Below are 11,680 nucleotides of genomic sequence, written 5' to 3'. Positions count from 1 at the left end.
TGCTTCAAGTTTCTCTCCATTTAGTTTAATGTTAGCAACTGGTTTGCTGTATATGGCTTTTACTATGTTTAGGTATGGGCCTTGAATTCCTATTCTTTCCAGGACTTTTATCATGAAGGGGTGTTGAATTTTGTCAAATGCTTTCTCAGCATCTAATGAAATAATCATGTGGTTCTGTTCTTTCAGTTTGTTTATATAATGGATCACTTTGATGGTTTTCCGTATATTAAACCATCCCTGCATGCCTGGGATGAAGCCTACTTGATCATGGTGGATGATTGTTTTGATGTGCTCTTGAATTCGGTTTGCCAGAATTTTATTGAGTATTTTTGCATCGATATTCATAAGGGAAATTGGTCTGAAGTTCTCTTTCTTTGTTGTGTCTTTGTGTGGTTTAGGTATAAGAGTAATTGTGGCTTCGTAGAAGGAATTCGGTAGTGCTCCATCTGTTTCAAGTTTGTGGAATAGTTTGGATAATATTGGTATGAGGTCTTCTATGAAGGTTTGATAGAATTCTGCACTAAACCCGTCTGGACCTGGGCTCTCTTTGGTTGGGAGACTTTTAATGACTGCTTCTATTTCCTTAGGAGTTATGGGGTTGTTTAACTGGTTTATCTGTTCCTGATTTAACTTCGATACCTGGTATCTGTCTAGGAAATTGTCCATTTCCTGAAGATTTTCAAGTTTTGTTGAATATAGGTTTTTATAGTAAGATCTGATGATTTTTTGAATTTCCTCTGAATCTCTAGTTATGTCTCCCTTTTCATTTCTGATTTTGTTAATTTGGACGCACTCTCTGTGTCCTGTCGTTAGTCTGGCTAAGGGTTTATCTATCTTGTTGATTTTCTCAAAGAACCAACTTTTGGTTCTGTTGATTCTTTCTATGGTCCTTTTTGTTTCTACTTGGTTGATTTCAGCTCTGAGTTTGACTATTTCCTGCCTTCTACTCCTCCTGGGTGTATTTGCTTCTTTTTGTTCTAGAGCTTTTAGGTGTGCTGTCAAGCTGCTGACATATGCTCTTTCCTGTTTCTTTCTGCAGGCACTCAGCGCTATGTGTTTTCCTCTTAGCACAGCTTTCATTGTGTCCCATAAGTTTGGGTATGTTGTATCTTCATTTTCATTAAATTCTAAAAAGTTTCTAATTTCTTTCTTTATTTCTTCCTTGACCAGGTTATCATTGAGTAGAGCATTGTTCAATTTCCACGTATATGTGGGCATTCTTCCCTTATTGTTATTGAAGACCAGTTTTAGGCCGTGGTGGTCCAATGGCACGCATGGGATTATTTCTATCTTTCTGTACCTGTTGAGCCCCGTTTTTTGACCAATTATATGGTCAATTTTGGAGAAAGTACCATGAGGAGCTGAGAAGAAGGTATATCCTTTTGCTTTAGGATAGAATGTTCTATAAATATCCGTTAAGTCCATTTGGCTCATGACTTCTCTTAGTCTGTCGACATCACTGTTTAATTTCTGTTTCCATGATCTGTCCATTGATGAGAGTGGTGTGTTGAAATCTCCCACTATTATTGTGTGGGGTGCAATGTGTGCTTTGAGCTTTAGTAAGGTTTCTTTTACGTATGTAGGTGCCCTTGTATTTGGGGCATAGATATTTAGGATTGAGAGTTCATCTTGGTGGATTTTTCCTTTGATGAATATGAAGTGTCCTTCCTTATCTTTTTTGATGACTTTTAGTTGGAAATTGATTTTATTTGATATTAGAATGGCTACTCCAGCTTGCTTCTTCTGCCCATTTGCTTGGAAAGTTGTTTTCCAGCCTTTCACTCTGAGGTAGTGTCTGTCTTTGTCTCTGAGGTGTGTTTCCTGTAGGCAGCAGAATGCAGGGTCCTCGTTGTGTATCCAGTTTGTTAATCTATGTCTTTTTATTGGGGAGTTGAGGCCATTGATATTGAGAGATATTAAGGAATAGTGATTATTGCTTCCCGTTATATTCATATTTGGATGTGAGGTTATGTTTGTGTGCTTTCATTCTTTTTGTTTTGTTGCCAAGACGATTAGTTTCTTGCTTCTTCTAGGGTATAGCTTGCCTCCTTATGTTGGGCTTTACCATTTATTATCCTTTGTAGTGCTGGATTTGTAGAAAGATATTGTGTAAATTTGGTTTTGTCATGGAATATCTTGGTTTCTCCATCTATGTTAATTGAGAGTTTTGCTGGATACAGTAACCTGGGCTGGCATTTGTGTTCTCTTAGGGTCTGTATGACATCAGTCCAGGATCTTCTGGCCTTCATAGTTTCTGGCGAGAAGTCTGGTGTGATTCTGATAGGTCTCCCTTTATATGTTACTTGACCTTTTTCCCTTACTGCTTTTAATATTCTTTCTTTATTTTGTGCGTTTGGTGTTTTGACAATTATGTGACGGGAGGTGTTTCTTTTCTGGTCCAATCTATTTGGAGTTCTGTAGGCTTCTTGTATGTCTATGGGTATCTCTTTTTTTAGGTTAGGGAAGTTTTCTTCTATGATTTTGTTGAAGATATTTACTGGTCCTTTGAGCTGGGAGTCTTCACTCTCTTCTATACCTATTATCCTTAGGTTTGATCTTCTCATTGAGTCCTGGATTTCCTGTATGTTTTGGACCAGTAGCTTTTTCCGCTTTACATTATCTTTGACAGTTGAGTCAATGATTTCTATGGAATCTTCTGCTCCTGAGATTCTCTCTTCCATCTCTTGTATTCTATTGGTGAAGCTTGTATCTACAGCTCCTTGTCTCTTCTTTTGGTTTTCTATATCCAGGGTTGTTTCCATGTGTTCTTTCTTGATTGCTTCTATTTCCATTTTTAATTCCTTCAACTGTTTGATTGTGTTTTCCTGGAATTCTTTCAGGGATTTTTGTGTCTCCTCTCTATGGGCTTCTACTTGTTTATTTATGTTTTTCTGGAATTCTTTCAGGGATTTTTGTGTCTCCTCTCTATGGGCTTCTACTTGTTTATTTATGTTTTCCTGGAATTCTTTCAGGGATTTTTGCGATTCTTTCAGGCATTTTTGCGATTCCTGTCTGTAGGCTTCTACTTGTTCTCTAAGGGAGTTCTTCACGTCTTTCTTGAAGTACTCCAGCATCATGATCAAAAATGATTTTGGAACTAGATCTTGCTTTTCTGGTGTGTTTGGATATTCCATGTTTGTTTTGATGGGAGAATTGGGCTCCGATGGTGCCATGTAGTCTTGGTTTCTGTTGCTTTGGTTCCTGCGCTTGCCTCTCGCCATCAGATTATCTCTAGTGTTACTTTGTTCTGCTATTTCTGACAGTGGCTAGACTGTCCTATAAGCCTGTGTGTCAGGAGTGCTGTAGACCTGTTTTCCTCTCTTTCAGTCAGTTATGGGGACAGAGTGTTCTGCTTTCCGGCGTGTGGTTTTTCCTCTCTACAGGTCTTCAGCTGCTCCTGTGGGCCTGTGTCTTGAGTTCACTAGGCAGCTTTCTTGCAGCAGAAAAGTTGGTCTTACCTGTGGTCCCGGGGCTCAAGTTCGCTCGTGGGGTGCTGTCCACGGGCTCTCTGCAGCGGCAGCAGCCAGGAAGACTTGTGCCGCCGTTTCCGGTAGCTTCAGTGCACCAGGGTTCCAGATGGTCTTTGGCTTTTTCCTCTGGCGTCCGAGATGTGTGTGCAGAGAGCAGTCTCTTCTGGTTTCCCAGGCTTGTCTGCCTCTCTGAAGGTTCAGCTCTCCCTCCCATGGGATTTGGGTGCAGAGAACTGTTTATCCGGTCTGTTTCCTTCTGGTTCTGGTGGTGTCTCAGGTACAGGGGTCCTGCCGCTCCTGGGCCCTCCCCCACGGGAGCCCAGAGGCCTTATACAGTTTCCTCTTGGGCCAGGGATGTGGGCAGGGGTGAGCAGTGTTGGTGGTCTCTTCCGCTCTGCAGCCTCAGGAGTGCCCACCTGACCAGGCGGTTGAGTCTCTCTCTCACAGGGTCTGGGGGCAGAGAGCTGCTGCGGGCCGGTATCCGCGGGTGTGGGACTTCCGGTAAACACAGAACGTGCCCGGTTCTACAGGAATTCTGCTTCCGTGTGTCCCAAGCTCACCAGGCAGCTTTCTTGCAGCAGAAAAGTTGGTCTTACCTGTGGTCCCGGGGCTCAAGTTCGCTCGTGGGGTGCTGCCCACGGGCTCTCTTGACTTCAAGAAATTCTTATGCAAATAGAGGGAACTAGAATACCTGTCTGAGTGAAGTATCCTAGTCACAAAAGAACACACATGGTTTGTACTCACTGATAAGTTGATATTAGCCCCAAAACTCAGAGAGTACACAAGATAAAATTCACAGATCATATGAAGCTCAAACAGAAGGAAGGAAGAACAAAACAAGGATGATTCAGTTCTTCTTAGAAGGGGAAACAAAATACTGACAGGAGGAAATTCAGGGACAAAGTGTGGAGCAGAGACTGAAACATAGGCTATCAAGAGACTGCCCCACATGGGGATCCATCCCATATGCAGTCTAGTCACTTTTGCTGCCAAGAAGTGCATGCTGACAGGAGCCTGATATAAATATCTACTGAGATGCTCTGATGGAGGCTCACTGATACAGATTAGGATGCTTGCAGCTATCCATCAAACTAAGCACTGGGACCTCAATAGAAGAGTTAGAGAAAGGACTGAAGGGGCTGAATTGATTTGCAAACCCATAGAAAGAACAACAACATTAAACTACCAGACACCCCAGAGCCCCCAGGAACCAAACTACGGACTAAAGAGTACACATAGAGTGACTGATGAATCCAGCTCCATATGTAGCAAAGGATGTTCTTTTCATGCCTGAAGGGGGAGAAGAGGCCCTTGATCTTGTGAATGCTCGTTTCTCTGGTGCAGGGTAATGCCAGGGTCCTGAAGGGGGGAGTTGGTGGGTGGGATTGAGAGCATCCTTATAGAAGTAGTGGGAGGGGATATGGGAGAGGGGGAAACCAGAAAATGGGATAACATTTACAATGTAAATAGAAAAATATAGAATAAAAGATCACACACAAAATTTCTAAATACCACTAATGAAACCTTCCTATTGTTATCAGATATGGTTCAATGTGTGAATTTTCCAGAAGATGAGTATGCAAATGCAGAACAGAAATAAATGCCTCTAGTGAGCTGTAATTTTCTAAGCTATGAAGACCCCCTTGGGCTCTTGCCTTAATAGCTTTCTGCTTCTCTGCATTCATGGCTATGGAATTTTGGTCTTTTTGAATCAACATGACACTCCTATTGTGAAGGCCAATAACAGAATCCTCAGCTACCTATTACTCATGCCACTTATGTTTTGTTTTTTTGTGTTCTTTTTTTCATTGACCCTCCTAAAAGAGCCACCTGTATATTATAGCAAATTACATTTGGAATTGTATTCATTGTGGCTGTTTCCACAGTTCTGGCCAAAGCAATCACTGTGGTTCTGGCTTTCAAACTCATAGACCCAGGAAGAAGGCTGAGAAACTTCCTGGTGTCTGACACACCCAACTACATTATTCCAATATGTTCCCTATTTCAATGTATTCTGTGTGCAATCTGTCTAGCAGTTTCTTCTCATTTTGTTGATATTGATGAACACTCTGAGCATGACAACATCATTGTGTGCAACAAGGGATCAATTACAGCATTCTATTGTGTCCTGGAATATTTTTTTTTTTTGCCTGGGCCTTGGAAGCCTAACTGTGGCATTCTTGCAAAAGAGTCTGCCTGACACATTTATCATGCTTTTGTCCTCCAGTGTCTGGGTCACCTTTATCCCTGCCTATCATAGCAGTAAGGTCATGGTCATGGCTGCTGTGATGATCTTCTCCATCTTGCTATTCAGTGCCAGAATGCTTGGATGCCTCTTCTACCCTAAATCTGCATAATTTTATTGAGACAAGACAGAAATTCTATCCAAAAGATCAGAGAGAAATCATATGCATGAAAAATATTTCAGGAATTATATCTATCAAGTGTAAATTTGATATATACCCACCAAATATTGGGTTACAGTACATGCATCTACCTTTAGAATCACTCTCACTAGTTTCTCTAGTTATGTCTAGAAGTATCATATATATCCCTCTTGTCTACACTATCTATAAAATCTTAGACTCATTCACTTGCTTAGTTTCCTCTGGGAGAACTAAAATTCTGAAATTATTATTAGAATTTTATTCATCATTTTGCTTTCATGGTAATTTCCAACAAAAGTTGATAAGGCAGGTGGATCTAGGACTTGGTATACAAACTGAGTTATAGAGTTCTTTAGAGACAGAAAAATGGTGTATCCTGTTTGTTTATGGCCAGCCTTGCCTACATAGAGAGTCCAAACAAAGAATGATTGTGTGTTGATACTGAACCTCAAAAAAATTAGCAAAACTTAGACAAGGATGTAGATCTTCCATACTGTTTCTAAATCCATTTTTAAAATATTAGCAAATCTAGAATAGTAGTTGTAAATAAGAACTTCTGAAAGAAAGGGAATGTTGTCATGGGTACCACACCTATTTCATCCTAGCATTTAGTTCACAGAAAGAGGGTCATATTGGTAAACTTTAGTCCAGTCTGGTCAAATAGAAAGTTCAATTGTAGACCTTGTTTCACACACATACATACATACACACACACACACACACACACACACACACACACACACACACACACAAATAAACAGAAGAAAAACAAAACAAAACAGGAAGATTTGTAGTTAATCATGGTGGTGATCTTCAGATTAGTCTATGCATAAGAGACACTGTGAATGCAATGTAGGATTCAATAAAGAGCAAAAGATACAAAGTCAGTATGCAAAATGTGGAGTTTTTTTTGAAGAAGCATATAGATCCCCATTACTGTCTGTTTTGACAATACACATTTATTTTATTTTAATATTCAAGAAATTCTGTACCAGTAAAGTATCTTACTTTCATTCAGGGCTACAGGATTTACAACAATTGTACTTCTCTTTCACATGAGTAAACACTCTATCTTCAAGCTCAATGCACACTAACTTCATCACTTCTGTAACACAAATGAGTAAGTGAAAGCATCTTCTGCTGGTTGGCACACTGTACTCTATTTGTGCTGGTTTTCAGGGTTAATGTAGTGAAGGTCACATTTGATCAATGAGATTTGAGTTGTGTTTTTGTTACGGTTTATTTTTTTATTTGTTTTTTATTTTTCACCATTTTTATTAAATTGGGTATTTCTTATTTACATTTCAAATGTTATTCCCTTTCCTGGTTTTCTGTCCATCAGCCCCCTAGCCCCCTCCCCCTCCCTTTCTATATGGGTGTCCCCCTCCCCATCCACCTCCCATTACTGCACCCCCCAACAATCCCCTACACTGGGCGTCCAACATTGGCAGGACCAAGGGCTTCCCCTTCCACTGGTGCCCCAACAAGGCTATTCACTACTACATAAGCAGTTGGAGCCCAGGGTCAGTCCATGTATAGTCTTTGGGTAGTGGTTTAGTCCCTAGAAGCTCTGGTTGGTTGGCATTGTTGTTCTGATGGGGTTGCAAGCCCCTTCATCTCTTTCAGTCCTTTCTCTAATTCCTCCAATGGAGGTCCCGTTCTCAGTTCAGTGGTTTGCTGCTAGCATTCGATTCTGTATTTGACCTGTTCTGGTTGTGTCTCTCAGGAGAGATCTATATCCAGTTCCTGTCAGAATGCACTTCTTAGCTTCATCCATTTTATCTAGTTTTGGTGGCTGTATATATATATATATATATATATATATATATATATATATATATATATATATATATATACATGTGGGGAGGCTCTGAATGTCTGTTCCTTCAGTCTCTGCTCTAACTTTGCCTCCCTATCACCTCCTTTGGATATTTTTGTTCCCCTTTTAAAGAAGAAGTGAAGCATCTGCATTTTGGTTATCCTTCTTGAGTTTTCATATGGTTTCTATTGCTGAGGCAGACCACCATGATCAAAAAGCATGTTTGAGAAGAAAATGTTTATGTGGTCTACACTTCCAGATCAGTGTCTATCATTGGGAAAAGTCGGGACAGCTACTCAAGCAGACCTTGAAATTGGAGGAAGGTTCTGGTGCAGAGGCCATGGAAGAATTCTGCTTACTGTTTCGTTTCACATGGCTTGCTCAGCCTGATTTGTATAAAATCCAGGACTACAATCTATGGGATGGCACTATGCATGATAGGCTGGCCACTACGCCATTGATCACTAATTGAGAAAATGCCTTACAACAGTAACTCCTGGAGACATTTCCTCAACTGAGGCTGCTTTCTCTCCAATGACTCTAGCTTGCATCAAGGTGATATACAAAACAAGCCAGTAAAAGTTTATAATTCAGTTTTCAGAGTCCTTTATTTCAAGTTTGCTACTACTGCTGTTAGTTGATCCAAAATATAAAATAGTACAAAGGGAACTTTGATTTGTATCACAGGTTACAGTCAAGGGATCACAAGTAAGGACTGTGGTGATTGCAAAGAAAGCATAGAACCTGAAGTTCTACTGCTTGTTGGTTTGCACTGATTGATTTCTCATTCACTCCTGCCAAGGAACAGCAATGCTTATGGTGGGAAAGGGCTGCTACATCATATTAATAGATAAAATGTTCCACAGATACGATGATGAGCTAAATACATGTACAGAATTGTTTTAATTAAGGTTCATTCTGCCTTTTTACTGGTATTTGTGTCAAGTTAAGATAAACTAGATAAACTAGATTGCAAAATCTGTTCTGTATACATACAGCAAGACATATGATATGCTCTTTGTCCAGGATTTCTAAAACTGGAGATGTAACTAAACTTTTTGTCAATATCTTCAATACATTCATATGTTTGACATTATATAATATGCTAGATGAAATATGATTAGTCAGTTGGTGTGTATAAAATAATCTTGTAAATATCCTCACATGCTATTATATTTCACTTATGGAAGGAATAGGTAAAACAACTGATATTGCCATGTATGTAATTTTTCTCAGAGAATGCCCTCAGTGCACAGAGCTGATTGAAGTCTTGGACTCAGAAAATTCTGGAAAGATGGAATGAGAGCATGATGTTTTGATTAAGTTGCTTGCTAGAAAATGAAATTTCAAAAAAGACAAGTGAGTGTTTTATGCTGCAATAAATCCTTCACATTCATTATGTCTCTGACCACAATGGGATGCTGAATGAGTCTACAACCTATCACCAGTAACAAAAATCATAACTTTCCTAAGTAATTGTTCATAGAAATATGATCATTAACAGTGTCCCTTTAGGGAACAAATTTTGCATTAACATCGTAGTGTACTCATTGAAAATTTACAAAGAAATAGATTTGATATTTAAACAGAGATTAAAGGAATTCAACACAAATTTATTATAATTTATCTCCTATAAAATTAGAATTTATTCTATTCCTGAATTTTAAAAATATGTATTCAATTTACTTTATATTTAAGTATGTCCCCCTAAATAATTTTATGGGAAAAATATAAGTGCAGAAGCCAGTGAACAGCAGAAAATCGCAAAAGGCCAGCAAGACTGTGTTAGGTGCATGATGGAAATAAAATTCAAGAGCTGTTAGATTAATGAAGAGGACAAATTCTTGTAAAATTATCAAAATCTACTAAGAATGAGATTGAAGACTTCATGTATTAACTAGATATACCCATTTCAAAAAATCACACGATTGAATCTAAGAATCTGTGCAAAATTGTTGACATATGATATATAAAATATTACAAGTCTTATATATAAATAATTTATACACACAAACTTTTTTTAAATCTTTATTAACTTGAGTTTTTTTTTCTTTATTAACTTCTTGTTTACATTTCGATTGTTATTCCCCTTCCCGGTTTCCAGGCCAACATCCCCCAACCCCTTCCCCTCCCCTTCTATATGGGTGTTTCCCTCCCCATCCTCCCCCCATTACTGCCCTCCCCCCAACAATCACATTCACTGGGGGTTCAGTCTTGGTAGGACCAAGGGCTTCCCGTTCCACTGGTGCTCTTACTAGGCTATTCATTGCTACCTATGAGGTCAGAGTTCAGGGTCAGTCCATGTATGGTCTTTGGTAGTGGCTTAGTCCCTGGAAGCTCTGGTTGGTTGGCATTGTTGTTCATATGGGGTCTCGAGCCCCTTCAAGCTCTTCCAGTCCTTTCTCTGATTCCTTCAACAGGGGTCCTGTTCTCAGTTCAGTGGTTTAATGATGGCATTCACCTATGTATTTGCTGTATTCTGGGTGTGTCTCTCAGGAGAGATCTACACCCGGTTCCTGTCCGCCTGCACTTCTTTGCTTCATCCATCTTGTCTAATTGGGTGGCTATATATGTATGGGCCACATGTGGGGCAGGGACTGAATGGGTGTTCCTTCTGCCTCTGTTCTAAACTTTGCCTCCCTATTCCCTGCCAAGGGTATTCTTGTTCCCCTTTTAAAGAAGTGAAGCATACACATTTTCGTCATCCTTCTAGAGTTTCATGTGTTCTGTGCATCTAGGGTAATTCAAGCATTTGGGCTAATATCCACTTATCAAGGACTGCATACCATGTGTGTTTTTCTGTGATTGGGTTACCTCACTCAGGATGATATTTTCCAGTTCCATCCATTTGCCTATGAATTTCATGAAGTCATTGTTTTTGATAGCTGAGTAATATTCAGATGTACCACATTTTCTGTATCCATTCCTCTGTTGAAGGGCATCTGGGTTCTTTCCAGCTTCTGCCTATTATAAATAAGGCTGCTATGAACATAGTGGAGCACGTGTCTTTTTTATATGTTGGGGCATCTCTTGGGTATATGCCCAAGAGAGGTATAGCTGGGTCCTCAGGTAGTTCAATGTCCACTTTTCTGAGGAACCTCCAGACTGATTTCCAGGATGGTTGTACCAGTCTGCAATCCCACCAACAATGGAGGAGTGTTCCTCTTTCTCCACATCCTTGCCACCATTTGCTGTCACCTGAGTTTTTGATCTTAGCCATTCTCACTGGTGTGAGGCAAAATCACAGGGTTGTTTTGATTTGCATTTCCCTTATGACTAAAGACGTTGAACATTTCTTTAGGTGTTTCTCAGCAAATTGGCATTCCTCAGCTGTGAATCCTTTGTATAGCTCCGAACCCCATTTATTTTCCATCTTTATTAACTTGAGTATTTCGTATTAACATTTTGATTGTTATTCCCCTTCCCAGTTTCACAGCCAACATCCCCCTAGCCCCTTCCCCTACCCTTCTGTATGAGTGTTCCCCTACCCACCAACAATCACGTTCACTGGGGGTTCAGTCTTGGGAGGACAAAGGGCTTCCCCTTCCACTGGTGCTCTTACTAGGCTATTCATTGCTACCTATGAGGTTGGAGCCCAGGGTCAGTCCATGTATAGTCTTTGGATAGTTGTTTAGTCCTGGAAGCTCTTGAACCCCCTTTTTTTGTTTTGTTTTGTTTTTTTTAATAATAAAAAAGAATTTATATAGGTCCAGTCAGACTGTTTGGTAGGGGGATATGTCATTGAATCTGCTTGTGTTCACCCCAGCGTGGCACAGTATTATGTAAAATGACCACTCTTGTCACTGTTCAGGCTCTGTGGATGCTAATACAACTGAATTGTGTGAGATGCTTCAAGGGATTTTCATACATATAGGATTAGATAGAAATGCTTCAAGAATCCTGTGGTAGTTTGCACATGGGCATATTTTCATTACACCTTGAAACCCATAGGCTCTCTACAATGTACTTGTTTTTTTTTTAACTTGAGTATTTCTTATTTACAT

The sequence above is a fragment of the Rattus norvegicus genome, chromosome 1 (assembly GCF_021556685.1).
Source record: "Rattus norvegicus strain SHRSP/BbbUtx chromosome 1, alternate assembly SHRSP_T2T, whole genome shotgun sequence".
NCBI lineage: Eukaryota > Metazoa > Chordata > Mammalia > Rodentia > Muridae > Rattus > Rattus norvegicus.
This window is presented reverse-complemented; position numbering follows the sequence as displayed.